Genomic DNA, 14237 nt, shown 5'->3' on the forward strand with positions numbered 1-14237 from the left:
AGCCCATTTTATGCCACAATTCTGAAAAAAACATAACTCAAAAAAAATCCCTCAAGAACTTTCCCTAGTTATATTGACTCTAAATGGAACCAACTTTTGAAGTAACTGTTTTCCTTCACGTTTCCTTCATGTTAGTTTTATAAGCTTTTATAAAACCATTAAGCTAGGAGGATATAATACCTATTATTATCTATTTTAAAGTGACAAAAGGACATAAGGTAAATATGGAAATGTTTGTGATAGTTTGTAGTAAAACTAGTTGATTCCATTAAAGATACTATCCGGCCTTTTTGGCTAAAATTGAAAATAGACTTAACTGTCAGTACCGATGGCCTCTGAGAAAGCAAATGACTCACCAAAAGGACTAAGCAGGAGCATACACCACAAATCAAAACCTGGGTTTGGAATTCATCAATAGTTTCTACTCTTAAGACTGAATTTGTTTATTAAATCAAAATTAATAAAAATATTAATAAAAATTACTTAAAATATTAATAAAAAATTAATAAAAATAGGTATATTTGTTCATTTGGCATAATTTCCCTGAGATTCATCCAAGTTGTTAGTATTTCAATAGTTCATTCCCTTTGATTGCTTAGTATTATTCTGTAGTATGGATATACCACAATTTATTTAACCATTCAGTCATTGAAGGACAGATGAGTAGTTTCCAGTATTTGGGCCACGACAAATAAAGCTGCTGTGAAAATTTGTGTACAAGTTCCTGTGTGAAAATAAGTTTTACATATTTGGAGTAAATGCTCATGAGTGTAATTGTTGAGCCATATGCTATGCCATGTTTATCATTAATTTTTAAAGATATGTTATTTAAAGCCACTCCCATTGCACCTCCAACTTATTCAACAAATACAAGATAAATAATAGGCAATTGTATAATAAATCTCTATAAAAAGAAGTATATTCAACATGTAGACAAAACAGCAAGTGAAATAGTCACTAGAATATGAAATAGATATACTTTTAGGAAAATTTTTAGAAAATTATATGAATATCTCAATATACAAATTCTACAATAACTTTCCTCTATTTAAACTTTATTATAATAATAGATAACTATTTTAATGAAGTAATAGTCACACAAATGTTTACTTCCTTGATTATTCAAAATACATTCTTCAATTCTTTTAAAAAAATTTTAGACTGTCAATATATATTCCAGTACCTGAATGAGTAAATCATATCACTTTGTCCCAAACTGACATTTCAAAAGATGAGTTCAAATACATGTGCAGAGATATTTTTGAGTTCATTCAAGCTGAGCGATACTTCTTATCTTTTGAAATGTCAGGTGCTTGGTCTGTGGAAAAGGGAAACAGGTCTCTTTTTAAATATCATCATACATGTGAGCGTAGGATTATGACTTAGTTTCTCCATGCACACTATGGAAAAATTCATATTTATTTTTGGGCAAAGATTTTCCTTCCTTTGTGGGCAAAGCACTACAAAAGCAAATATCAACTATCTTAATTATTTTGTATTGGGAATTTTAATTGAAGTCCATCTTCCCACTTGGAATTTTCTAATTGTTTCAAGTAGGTTAAAACTTTTATTATCATGTAGTAATACAGCACTATGAAAATTAAGAGCTCCATGATATAGATCAAACATCTTAATAGGATTTCTGAAACCTAAATTTGGCATTAAAACTACTTTTAAAAATTACAAAACAACTGCATGAAATATTCATGTACCCTTGATTCCACATGAATAAACTTTTACAGCTCCCAGATTTGCTTAAAGTCAAATTAAAAATTCCAATGAAGTTGTGCATTGTATAAAGGTAGCAGATAGATAGCATGCATCTGCTTTAGATTACTTCTAAAGCTCTACTAAAATTACTTATACAGAGATTTTAAAAAAAAGAAACAAAGTCATAATGAGCAAGAGAACAGGAAAAGAGACAACAGAAAATTATGTTGAAAGATAGACAAGTGGCTTAATGATAAATAAGAGGCCCAAGATAGTTGAGTCATAAATCAACAGGTAAAAAGAATTAATTAGCTACCTTATTTTTACAAGTTCCAAGAAGAAAGATTTCTTTCAGAAGATAAAATTGATGGAATGCCAGATACATTTTAGTGCAAGGAGAAGAGCAATATAATTCACAAATTTTTTGGAGCTATTTTACTGATAGATAGAAAGAACAAGACAGTTATTCAGGGAAAACATAGGTTTAAGAAAAAGATAAGTAATTATATGATAACTATTGAATGATAGCAGTCACATAGGAAAAATAATACAAATGGTAAATGTAGACCTTTTTGTTTGTTTTTGTTGTTTTTCAGTCACTAAGTCATGTCTGATTCTTTGCAATCTCATGGACTGTAGACACCAGACTCCTCTGTCCATGGGATTTCCCAGGCAAGAATACTGGAGTGGATTGCCATTTCGTTCTTCAGGGGTTCTTGCCAACTCAAGGATCAAACCCATGTCTCCTGCATTGCTGGTAGATTCTTTACATCAGAGCCACCAGGGAAGCACAATGTAGATCTAATAAAATTTTTTGATGAGTAGAAGCGATGGAAGGATGTGATGTGATGGTTATGGAGGGGGATTAGTAAAAAAAAAAAAAAAAAAAAAAACTTTATTATTGTGACATCAATAATGTATGAACTGTAAATAAATTGAGATGCTCAAGTATGTCTATGTTATTTAGAGATATAGTGTTATATACAAAAAAAAATCAGCTAAAAGGGTGAAAATTGTTGATTTTGGAGACAAAAATGTGAGGAGCAGAGACACACAACCACTCTTTTATCAACAAGCTTTATGTGTATGTCTTTATATTATACACATGTATAAAACTGAGTAAAAGAAAACCCCCCCAAAAGTAATAATAATATAGTTAATGTGGTTTTAAATATTTCAGAATTACTCAGCATTTCATATGTAGTATTCTCCAGTCTGTATTTTTGATGGCAGCATTATATCTTCAACTCCTATACATGTCAATAATATGAATCCCTTTCAGTAAGTTATGTAGGTTTATAGTATTCTGTTATATGGGCTAATACACAATTTCGTTTTCCATTTTCCTACTGTTGGCAATTTAGTAAAGATTCTTGCACATGTTTATGAGAGTTTATTTACATTTACATACTTAGAATTGGAATTGAGGGATTGCAGGATTAAAATTTCAGTCTTTCCTAGGTGTTGAAAACTTGTTCTCTATAAGGTCTGTAAAATTTTTTAATTGAAATATTCCAAATTTGGCAAGGGATTAATACTGTTTCCCTTGTAGCTCAGCTGGTAAGGAATCCTCCTGCAATCCGGGAGACGTGGGTTCAATCCCTGGGTTGGGAAGGTCCCTTGGAGAAGGGAAAGGCTACCCACTCCAGTGTTTTGGCCTGGAGAATTCCATGGACTATATATTCCATGGGGTCGCAGAGTTCGACACTACTGAGTGACTTTCACTTTTCTTCGCTCTCCAAAGAGAGGAAGTACTTAACCTTTGACCACTGATTTCTGAGATTTCTGATTTATGAGAAACTATTTATTGGTAAATTCTATAATAACTTTATTGTTGTATTTCTACAGTGACTTTCCTCTAAGGAATTTATGTGTGTTTTTTTGGTTTGTTTGTTTGTTTGTGCATGCCTGCATGCCAAGTTGCTTCAGTCGTGTCTGACTCTTTGTAACCCTATGGACCCTAGGCTACCAGGCTCCTCTGTCCATGGGATTCTCTAGGCAAGAATTCTAGAGTGGGTTGCCATGCCCTTCTCCAGAGGATCTTCCCGACCCAAGGTTCGAACCTGCGTCTCCTGCTTCTCCTGCCTTGCAGGCAGATTCTTTACCTGAAAAGCAAAATATGAATTAAGGAATGGCTATGAACATTCAACATTTAAAAACCAAGATAAATGTATAAATATACTGAAGCCTATTGAAAAGTATAGGGTTTCAATGCATTTAAATAAGTATTGCAATTATAACTCCAAAAATAGAATGTTTAAGTATAAAAAAAATCTTAAAAGACAAATCTATTTTTTAAACATGTTGCTTGTGACCTCAAGATAAATACGAACCAAGGAAAATGTCAAAGAAGAAAAGTAAGGAAAATGAGTAAGAGAGACTAAACGCAGTTTAATTTTAATATTAATATAACTCGAGTTTTTGGGGTTTTTTTGGTCAAAATCTTTTCGTTGAATTGAAATTAGCACCTTAAGTTTTAAATCGCTGAAGAAAGAAATGTTAGTAAAACAAAGATGGAACGAAAAGGAACCCCCAGAAAGCATAAAGTAAAATCATACATTGGACCAAATATAATGTTATTTAAATAAATATGAGGAGCTTAAATTATTTTATTGAAATTTAAGATACTCAAACTGAATATAAGGAAAACTACTTAACGTTGTTGGTTAAGGAAAATATTGGTTCATGAATGTTCTTTTGTAAAAAATTACCTTCCAAATAAGAAAGCTTGAGAATGATTTAGGAAACATTTTAAAGGATGGAAATATAAGAGGAAATGACAAAATATAGGTGAATTTAGTGATGTGATTGAATGCAATATCCTTCTGTCTTCCCTGCCTGTGAACTCTCTTCTGATTTTATAATGATCTGCACACATTTGTCACTTATTCAATTATTTACCAATAGGCCACAACCTTAAAGAATGAATGACTCTCTCCTTGAAATTTTATTATTGAATTTCTGTGTTACTTTTAAGGTAGCATTTAGATTTGGTGATACAACTCCTGCACCATATAAAGTCTTTAGTGGCAGGAAACATGCACTAGTAATTTTTATTGCCTAATGTCTGCTAAAATCTGAGGAGCATATATATTAAAACCATGTTTATGAACTGAGTTAAATTGATTTTTTTAAATGGTCTTAGCCTTCTTATTCCGGAGAAGGCAATGGCACCCCACTCCAGTACTCTTGCCTGGAAAATCCCATGGATGGAGGAGCCTGGTAGGCTGCAGCCCATAGGGTCGCTAAGAGTCGGGCACGACTGAGCGACTTCAGTTTGACTTTTCACTTTCATGCATTGGAGAAGGAAATGGCAACCCACTCCAGTGTTCTTGCCTGGAGAATCCCAGGGACAGGGGAGCCTGGTGGGCTTCCGTCTATGGGGTCGCACAGAGTCGGACACGACTGAAGCGACTTAGCAGCAGCAGTAGCAGCCTTCTTATTCATAGGAATATATTTTCATAAATAATCATACTTTGTGATATTGTGATAATTGCTCTGTATAAGAATTATGTCTAATTCATATATCTTTGGATGTGTTAGGAATGTTTTCAAACTCTTAAGATCTTGGTAATATTGTTGTTATTTAGGCATTAAGTCATTTCTGACTCTTGTGACTCCATGTACTGTAGCCTGCTAGACTCCTCTGTATTTACTTGCAAAATTCTGAAAATGATGCCAATTTATAAGTATCTTTACATTTAGAAGACCCAAAGTTTTTTAATCATGCAACACAAAAATATATTAAAATAACACAGATTTTATTAATAAATACATAATGTGCTTTCTCTCTATTCTTTAGTTTTTCCTGTCTTCTCACTAAACAATATTTAATGAGTTATATTTTGAAAGAATAGCTAAATTGAGAAAGGACACAATTATAGGCAAACTGCTTTTAATCTTTTTAGCCTAACTTTAATGAAATCACAAAATAATTGTAATATCAAAGAGTAAATCTAAAAATCAAAACTTACATTAATATTTGGACCTTGGTTTATATGTGTTTGTTTTGAGTGGAATACATTTTTCCTTTTAGCTTATTGAAAAATGTTTGATGGTATCCTGAGTATCAATTTTAAATAGAAGTCAAAAGTAAAAAGCAGAGAAGAAAAAATGAACCTTGTTTTAGTTGGGCTTCCCTGCTGGCTCAGAGGGTAAAGCATCTGACTATAATACGGGAGACCTGGGTTCAATCCCTATGAGAAACTGAAATCATCTCAAAATTTTACTTAAGCAAAAAGCAGTTAACTTTTAGTTAATAACATATTTTAGAAAGATATCCATTAAATTCTAATGAAACAGTGCATGTGTATAATTAATATTCAAATTTGCACACAACTGCTGGTAAAATTACTGTAACTGTGACTGCAAGTGTGGCTAAAACAGCTCAATGCCTAGTAGAAATCCATTTTTACAATTCTTTTTTATAGCCATTTCTGGAATTGAATTTTTCATTGTTTTTAAGTTAGTTTCAGCTTCAACCTTATAGTCCAGTCTGTTCACATACACCCTAGATTGGGAATTGCTAATAAGTGCAGGCAGATTAATTTATTCATTTTGTTTCTTTTTCAGGTATTTAGGTGTTCTAAGTTGTGCCAATTTTACTTTGAATTATAAACGACTTTCTTTCTGTTCTTTCTGTCAGAACTGTAGTTGTCAGATCTGAAATTAGAAAGTCAATTAGAAGACATTTTAGGTACCTATCAGATCAGATCAGATCAGTCGCTCAGTCGTGTCCGACTCTTTGCGACCCCATGAATCACAGCACGCCAGGCCTCCCTGTCCATCACCAACTCCCGGAACTGATTCAGACTCACATCCATCGAGTCAGTGATGCCATCCAGCCATCTCATCCTCTGTCGTCCCCTTCTCCTCCTGCCCCCAATCCCTCCCAGCATCAGAGGCTTTTCCAATGAATCAACTCTTCCCATGAGGTGGCCAAAGTCCTGGAGTTTCAGCTTTAGCATCATTCCTTCCAAAGAAATCCCAGGGTGGATGTCCTTTAGAATGGACTGATTGGATCTCCTTGCAGTCCAAGGGACTCTCAAGAGTCTTCTCCAACATCACAGTTCAAAAGCATCAATTCTTCTGTGCTCAGCCTTCTTCATAGTCCAATTCTCACATCCACACATGACTACAGGAAAAACCATAGCCTTGACTAGACGAACCTTTGTTAGCAAAGTAATGTCTCTACTTTTGAATATGCTATCTAGGTTGGTCATAACTTTCCTTCCAAGGAGTAAGCGTCTTTTAATTTCATGGCTGCAGTCACCATCTGCAGTGATTTTGGAGCCCCCCAAAATAAAGTCTGACACTGTTTCCTGTTTCCCCATCTATTTCCCATGAAGTGATGGGACTGGGTACCATGATCTTCGTTTTCTGAATGTTGAGCTTTAAGCCAACTTTTTCACTTTCCACGTTCACTTTCATCAAGAGGCTTTTTAGTTTCTCTTCACTTTCTGCCATAATGGTGGTATCATCTGCATATCTGAGGTTATTGATATTTCTCCCAGCAATCTTGATTCCAGCTTGTGTTTCTTCCAGTCCAGTGTTTCTCATGATGTACTCTGCATATAAGTTAAATAAACAGGGTGACAATATACAGCCTTGACGTACTCCTTTTCCTATTTGGAACCAGTCTGTTGTTCCATGTCCAGTATACAGTAGTATTTCAGATCATGCATATCATACAGAAATAAAGTTTCTATAATTTGATCAGCAGTGAAAAGAAAATATTAATTGTTCCATATTTCTTATCCTGAAGCAAATAAATTGATGGTTATGTTATCCTTAGTTCTGAACACCAGAGCTGTAGGACACAGACATAAAAAATTCTTAAGTGTAAATTCTGCTGTGAAAGAAGTGATGAATATAGCTAAAGCCAACTTGTAAAACTGGTGAAGATTTGTTTGTTTCCTCAGAGGCCTCTGCTTCTCTGTGGAATATCAGCTTAAGATAAAGATGTATTCAGCTCATGACTGAAATATTTTGGAAGTTCTGTTGGAATTTACATTAGCTAAGATAGTGTGAGGAAATGAGTCATCCTTAAAGAGAATTGTGTTTAATTATGTACCTTCTCCCAATCTTTATGTTCTATTGTTCAAGCAAATCATTGTCTGTAGTTATTTATGTATGAATTATCTGAAATTCAAAGTATTATTTATGCTATTTATACATATAAAGTAGCACAATTATGTTATCTTAAGCATTACTGGTTATTGACTATCCCCAGACTCCCACTGTTTCTTCTATTTGTCTTTTAGTGAAAAATGTAGAAAAAATAATGCTGACAAATTTCTAAATAAGTAGGTACTAAGCTATTGTTCTTTCTATCATACAGAAAATTTAACACTAGAGCCCTAAAGTTTTTTGACAATACAACCCACCATTAAAATATTTTTGGACAAATATCCCCAAACGTATTTGTTTAAAAATTGTTTACACACTTCTTTACTGATTCAAAATGTACTACATTGTAAACCATCACAAAATACAGATATTTATAAATGATTAAATTTATTTTATAATTATAGACACGTTTATACTTAAAACTGTATTTTTAATGATTTAGAAGTGTTTTGCAAACTTCTTTCATATTATTTACACCATCACTGTTTTTGTCATGTGAGGTGGCCAACCAGAAGATTGAACCTGACTGACAAGTATCAGTTCTTCCATGTTCTGATATTTGCTCAGGTTTGGATTATTAATCTTACTTTGAAGAAATTTTTTTAGGCCACTTTGCTATTTTGTGAGTATTATATTAATTAAAACTATAAAATACACAATGTATAAGTCCATTCCACTGTGCACATACAAACATCAAAATGTCAGAAAATGCTCAGCAAATAGAAAATTAAGTGTGACTCTGTCTATCCAGGATGTGGAACTTCTACTCTTTACACAGGACACTCTTGCATGCTTTTTCTGACATGTGACTCCCCCTCCAAAAAAAGGGGGACTAAGCAAGGCACCAGTATCAGTTTGCATATTTAAACTCTCTATGGATTGTCCCCAGTTTTCAGGCAGTCTCCTTAGACCATTTGTCTTCCAACTGGGGTACACAGAGCTTGGGGTTACAAGATACAAGTTCAGATGGTTTGAAGGAAATTAATTTCCTGATCCTCACTTCCATATGGATTCTTTCCTAAGAATGATAAGTTTCCTGAGTCAAGCAGCTTCTTTCCTATATCTCCTTTCACTAGTACATTTATCTACCTCTTATATAAAAAGGATACATTTGAATAAAATTATGGAGGAATTGGGATTAAACATAATCTAAAGAAGTAATGACCATACAGTATTGTACTTGTTCATCGTTTCTTTTAAATTAGTAATGTGTTTCAAATCATCATTATATTTAGATCTCATTGGATGTAATTAAAAGACTGACATAGAGATTTCCTTGGTGATCCAGTAGTTAAAAGTCCACGCTGCCAGTGCAGGCGGTAAGGATTCATTCCTAGGTAGGGAATTAAGATCCCATGTGCTGCTCAGGGCATCCAAGAGATTAAAAAACAAACAAAACAAAAGATTGACCTAGCCCATCCATTTTGAAATGGCAATATTATTCTCTTTCTTCTCAAGTGCACATGGAACATTCTCTATATTTGTGACCTAAGATGTAATACAAATCAAGCCTCAGTAAATTTAAGAAATTTAAAGTCATATTAAGCATCTTTTCCCACCACAATGCTATTCTATTGGAAATCAATTACAGGAAAAGGAAAAAAAAAAAAAACTGTAAAAAAAATTCAAACACATGGAGGTTAAACAATATGTTACTAAATGATCAATGGATCACTGAAGAAATAAAGAGAAAAATTTTTTAAAAACCTAGAAACAAATGATAATGAAAACACAATAATCCAAAATATAATGGTCACAGCAAAAGCAGTTCTGAGTTCTAAGAAGGAAATTTATAGCAATACAGTTTTACCTCAGGAAACAAGAAAAATCTCAAATAAACCATGTATTCTTACACCTAAAGCAACTAGACAAAGAATAACAAACAAAACCCAAAGGTAATAGAAGGAAAGAGCTCATAAAGATCAGAGCAGAAATAAATAAAATAGAGATGAAGTAAACAACAGCAAAGATCCTAAATTCTGATTCTTTGAGAAGATAAACAAAATTGATAAACCTTTTTCCAAACCATCAAGAATAAAAAGGAAATGATTCAAATCAATAAAATTATAAATGAAAGAAATTACAGCAGGCGCCACAGGAATACAAAGGATCATAAGAGATTACTATACAAAACTGTATGCCAATAAAATGGACAACCTAGAAGAAATGGACAAATTGTCAGAAAGTCACAAACTTCCAAGACTGAATCAGGAAAAACCATAAAATATGAACAGGCCAATCACAAGTAAGGAAATTGAAACTGTGATTAAAAATCTTCCAATAAACAAATATCCAGAGCCAGGTGGCTCCAAAGGTGAATTCTATCAAACATTTAGAGAAGAGTTAACACTTACCTCTCTGAAACTTTCATAAAACTGCAGGGAACACTCCCCAACTCATTCTATGAGGTCACCATCACCTTGATAACAAAACCAAACACAGATAGATACCACAAAAAATGAAAATTGTAGGTCAATATCAATAATGACATAGATGCAAAAATCCTCAGCACATTTCTAACAAACCTAATCTAATAATACATTAAAAGGATCAATACTCTATTCAATATTCTGTAATGGCCTATATGGGAAAAGAAGCTAAAAAGATTGAATATATATATACATATGTATATATATGTATACATATGTATATATATGTATACATATGTATATATATATGTATAATAGATTCATTTAGCTGCACAACTGAAACTAAAACAACATTGTAAATTATACCCCAATTATACCCCAATAAATTTTTTCAATAAAAAATAAAATGGCAATATTTAGTGAGCAAAATTTCAAAACTTTTAGCTATTCAAACTGTTAGTATTTAATTGTCAACCCAAAAATTTCCTTGAAAATACTTGTTTTATTCTAAATTGTCATATGGGATGAAGAGGGAAAAATACTATTAAGACACTGCTTCAACCAGGCCCTGTCATTATAGCATCAGCCTATACTGAAAATTAACATTTTTGATATAAAACCAAGTTATTCAGTTTTAATTACTGAATGCAATTAATAATAATTCTGTGCAGTGTTTCCTAGATCTTCCTAATGAATCATGTGTTTGAGGAGTCTTCTGTGTCAGAGTGATTTTAATGTAGTTGTTTCATTATATTATTACTACCACTGTTACTGTTACTTCATTAATGTTTAGGGCATAGAACTGTTGACTGATTTTTCATGGGTCATAGTCCCTGTCTCAGTGGTAAAGAACCCTCCTGACAATGCAGGAAACCTAGGTTCGATCCCTGGGTTGAGAAGATCCCCTGGAGAAAGAAATGGCAATCCACTCCAGTAGTCTTGCCTGGAGAATCCCATGGACAGAGGAACCTGGAGGGGTACATGTCATGGTGTCACAAAAGAGTCAGACATGACTGAGAGACTAAACAACAACCATAAGTCAAATTTGTATGTGATTCTTGCATTCATTCTGGCTAGTCTAACAACTACTACATCATCTTTAAAGAACATTATTTTATTGCAAATCTTGCTTTTATCATTGATGCTTCCAAATAATTCCAGGTAGCAAGTTGCTATTTTCATAACACTTCTGCATTAAATTAAAAGAAAAACCTCATTTTAAGTTCTCATTGTTTCTAATTAGTAAGAAAAAAGTTTTTCAATAAATAAAAGTCACACAGATGCATACACATATTGCATTTTTGAATGAGGACATAATGAACCAGAATTATTCACTTAGAGAACATGGAAAAAAGTAAATGATTAAAAATAATCCCATTATTCAAATGCCATGGTCTACATTGCATTACTCTATGAGTGGGTAGCAAACCAGAAAATATGAAATTCAACTCAAAAGGTAATACTTTAATAAAAGAATATTTTGTTATGAAGACATTGCCCTGATCATGTCTACTGAAAAACTTTTTTTATAATAATGACAATTTTTATATTCATTTTAATAAAGATACAAAAATAAGAACAATAGCATTGATGATATTGGATGTTTTATGTTTTCTTTGTACTATTTACTTTATATATGTTATTATTCTTTCTAATGTGTATATTCTTTTGAATAAGTTTCCTTTGTATTAATGCTATCTACTTATATCTAGTGTGAAATGTATCTTTGACCATATTTTCTCTGTTTTGACTTTCTTCCTCCTTACACAACTGGACTATATTTTCCAGGCTCCTTTTCAGTGATGCATGGCCACTTGACTTATGTCCAGCTAATTGAATAAGAAGTAATTAGCTCTCCTTTTGGGAACAAACAATAAACACTTTCCCCTGTGTTCTTGGGCTTCCCTGATAGCTCAGTTGGTAAAGAATCCTTCTACAATGCAGGAGACCCCGATTCGATCCCTGAAGGGATCAGCTGGAGAAGGGATAGGTAGGCTACCCACTCCAACAGTCATGGGCTTCCCTTGTGGCTCCACTGGTAAAGAATCCACCCTCAATGTGGGAGACCTGGGTTTGATTCCTGGGTTGGGAAGACCCCTGGAGAAGGGAACGGCTACCCACTCCTGTATTCTGGCCTGGAGAATACCATGGACTGTATAGTCCATGGGGTCGCAAAGAGTGGGATGCAACTGAGTGACTTTTGCTTTCACTTTTCCTGAGTCCTCAATGCCCAGGCTATGCTCTTACCATCAATTGACTGAATGGAGAGGAATTCAAGGATTTAGAGGCAAGCAAGACCACCATTTGGAAGGATTCAGGGAGTCCCGATGACCACATAGAGCAGGACTCCCATGAGGGTCTGTCCCTTTCTTAAGTGAAAAATAAACTAATTTCATAAAACTAGTGAGTTTTAGTGGTTTGCTTTTTAAATTAATCTGTTCTGGATAATACATCATGTTGGGGCTTCCCAGGTGGTTAGTGGTAAAGAACCCACCTACCAATGGAGGAGATATAAGAGATGCGGGTTTAATCCCTGGGTCAGGAAGAATCCATGGGGAAGGACATGACAGCCCACTCCAAATATTCTTGTCTGGGAAATCCCACGAACAGAGGAGTCTGGAAGGCTACAGTCCATAGGGTCACAAACAGTCAGACCCCTAGGAATCAAAAGATACCCCAGGAGTACCCGAGAAATCAAACTGGGAATCCTGCCTTGCAAGTGGATTCTTTACCAGCTGAGCTACCAGGAAGCCCCATTTCTCTTTCATATATTTGATTTCTCTTTTATATATTAGATTATTTAGAGATGAAACTCAAAATTACCCTGTTATGAAATGCAGTGGTAGAATCCATGACTTTTGACTCTGGACCCTTAATGACTACTACAAGGATATACACACACCATCAGAGAGTATACAGATTCAGTCCTAAATATAATACCTGATTATTATCTCTCTAGTATTTTCCCATTATGTTAATGTGCTTTGCTTCTTTATAACTACATTATAACCCTGTTGAAAGAAAAGACCATATCTAAACATTATGGTAACAGGTGGCATTTGCTCAAATATTTCCATTGATTGATTCACTTACCAATTTATTGTTTCAGAGAATACATTCCCTATGGCTTAATATAATGTTATTTAATTTTTTTGCTTTACCTATAACATGATTCCTTGATTACATGATATATGTTCTATACTTTAAGAACTATTTTTAGCCACTGTTTAATTAAAATACATACATAATAAAACAATGGCAGTGTTTTACATTCAGTGGACAACAATAAAAACTGAAAGCTCTTGTTCTCTGGCATATTTACTTAGTCTGAAATGAATACTGCATAACTAAATGGAATTTTGTCATGCCTTTTTCTTTCTTTGAGCGACACACCATGTGCCACAAAATGCTGCTACCTTTCACACATTGAGTGGCCTTCATTTATATTTAGACATATTTTATCTCATGCAAAATGTTCTCAAATATTTGTAAAGCAGTAAGAGGAATAATTTAACATCGTGGTAATAATTTATGCTGCACTTCTTAAACAAAGAAAACATGCTTCTCTCCATTAAGTCCTGTAAGCTATGTATAGGGTTTGCATCAAAATATAATGCTTGCATTGAAGCACAACAGAAAGCTTTCCTAGGGATTGGCCTGTTTGAGATTTTTTACATACTTTTACACTCTGCTTTTGGATTGCAGAGTCATGTGTATTTTGATTCTTAGAAAAGATTTCTCTAACTAGATTTTGCCAGGATAGCACTAAAACTTTATCCATTCAATATGTTTACTAATCACCTTTTCTAAACAGAAAAAGTGACTATATTTGTCTTTAATCTCTGATTTCAATGATCAATTGCACTTGAGAAACAGTTTTCCAATGAATTAGAAACTTACCAGCAGGTTAGTTTTTCAGATTTCATCCCCACATCCTCCTTTATTTCCCTTCACATGGCCATTTGATATATATTAACTCTTTTATTTTTCTTATTTCTCTGACTTCCTCTTCTAAAATGATATGCTGCA

This window comes from Bos javanicus, chromosome 6 (genome assembly GCF_032452875.1).
Source record: "Bos javanicus breed banteng chromosome 6, ARS-OSU_banteng_1.0, whole genome shotgun sequence".
Taxonomy (NCBI): Eukaryota; Metazoa; Chordata; class Mammalia; order Artiodactyla; family Bovidae; genus Bos; species Bos javanicus.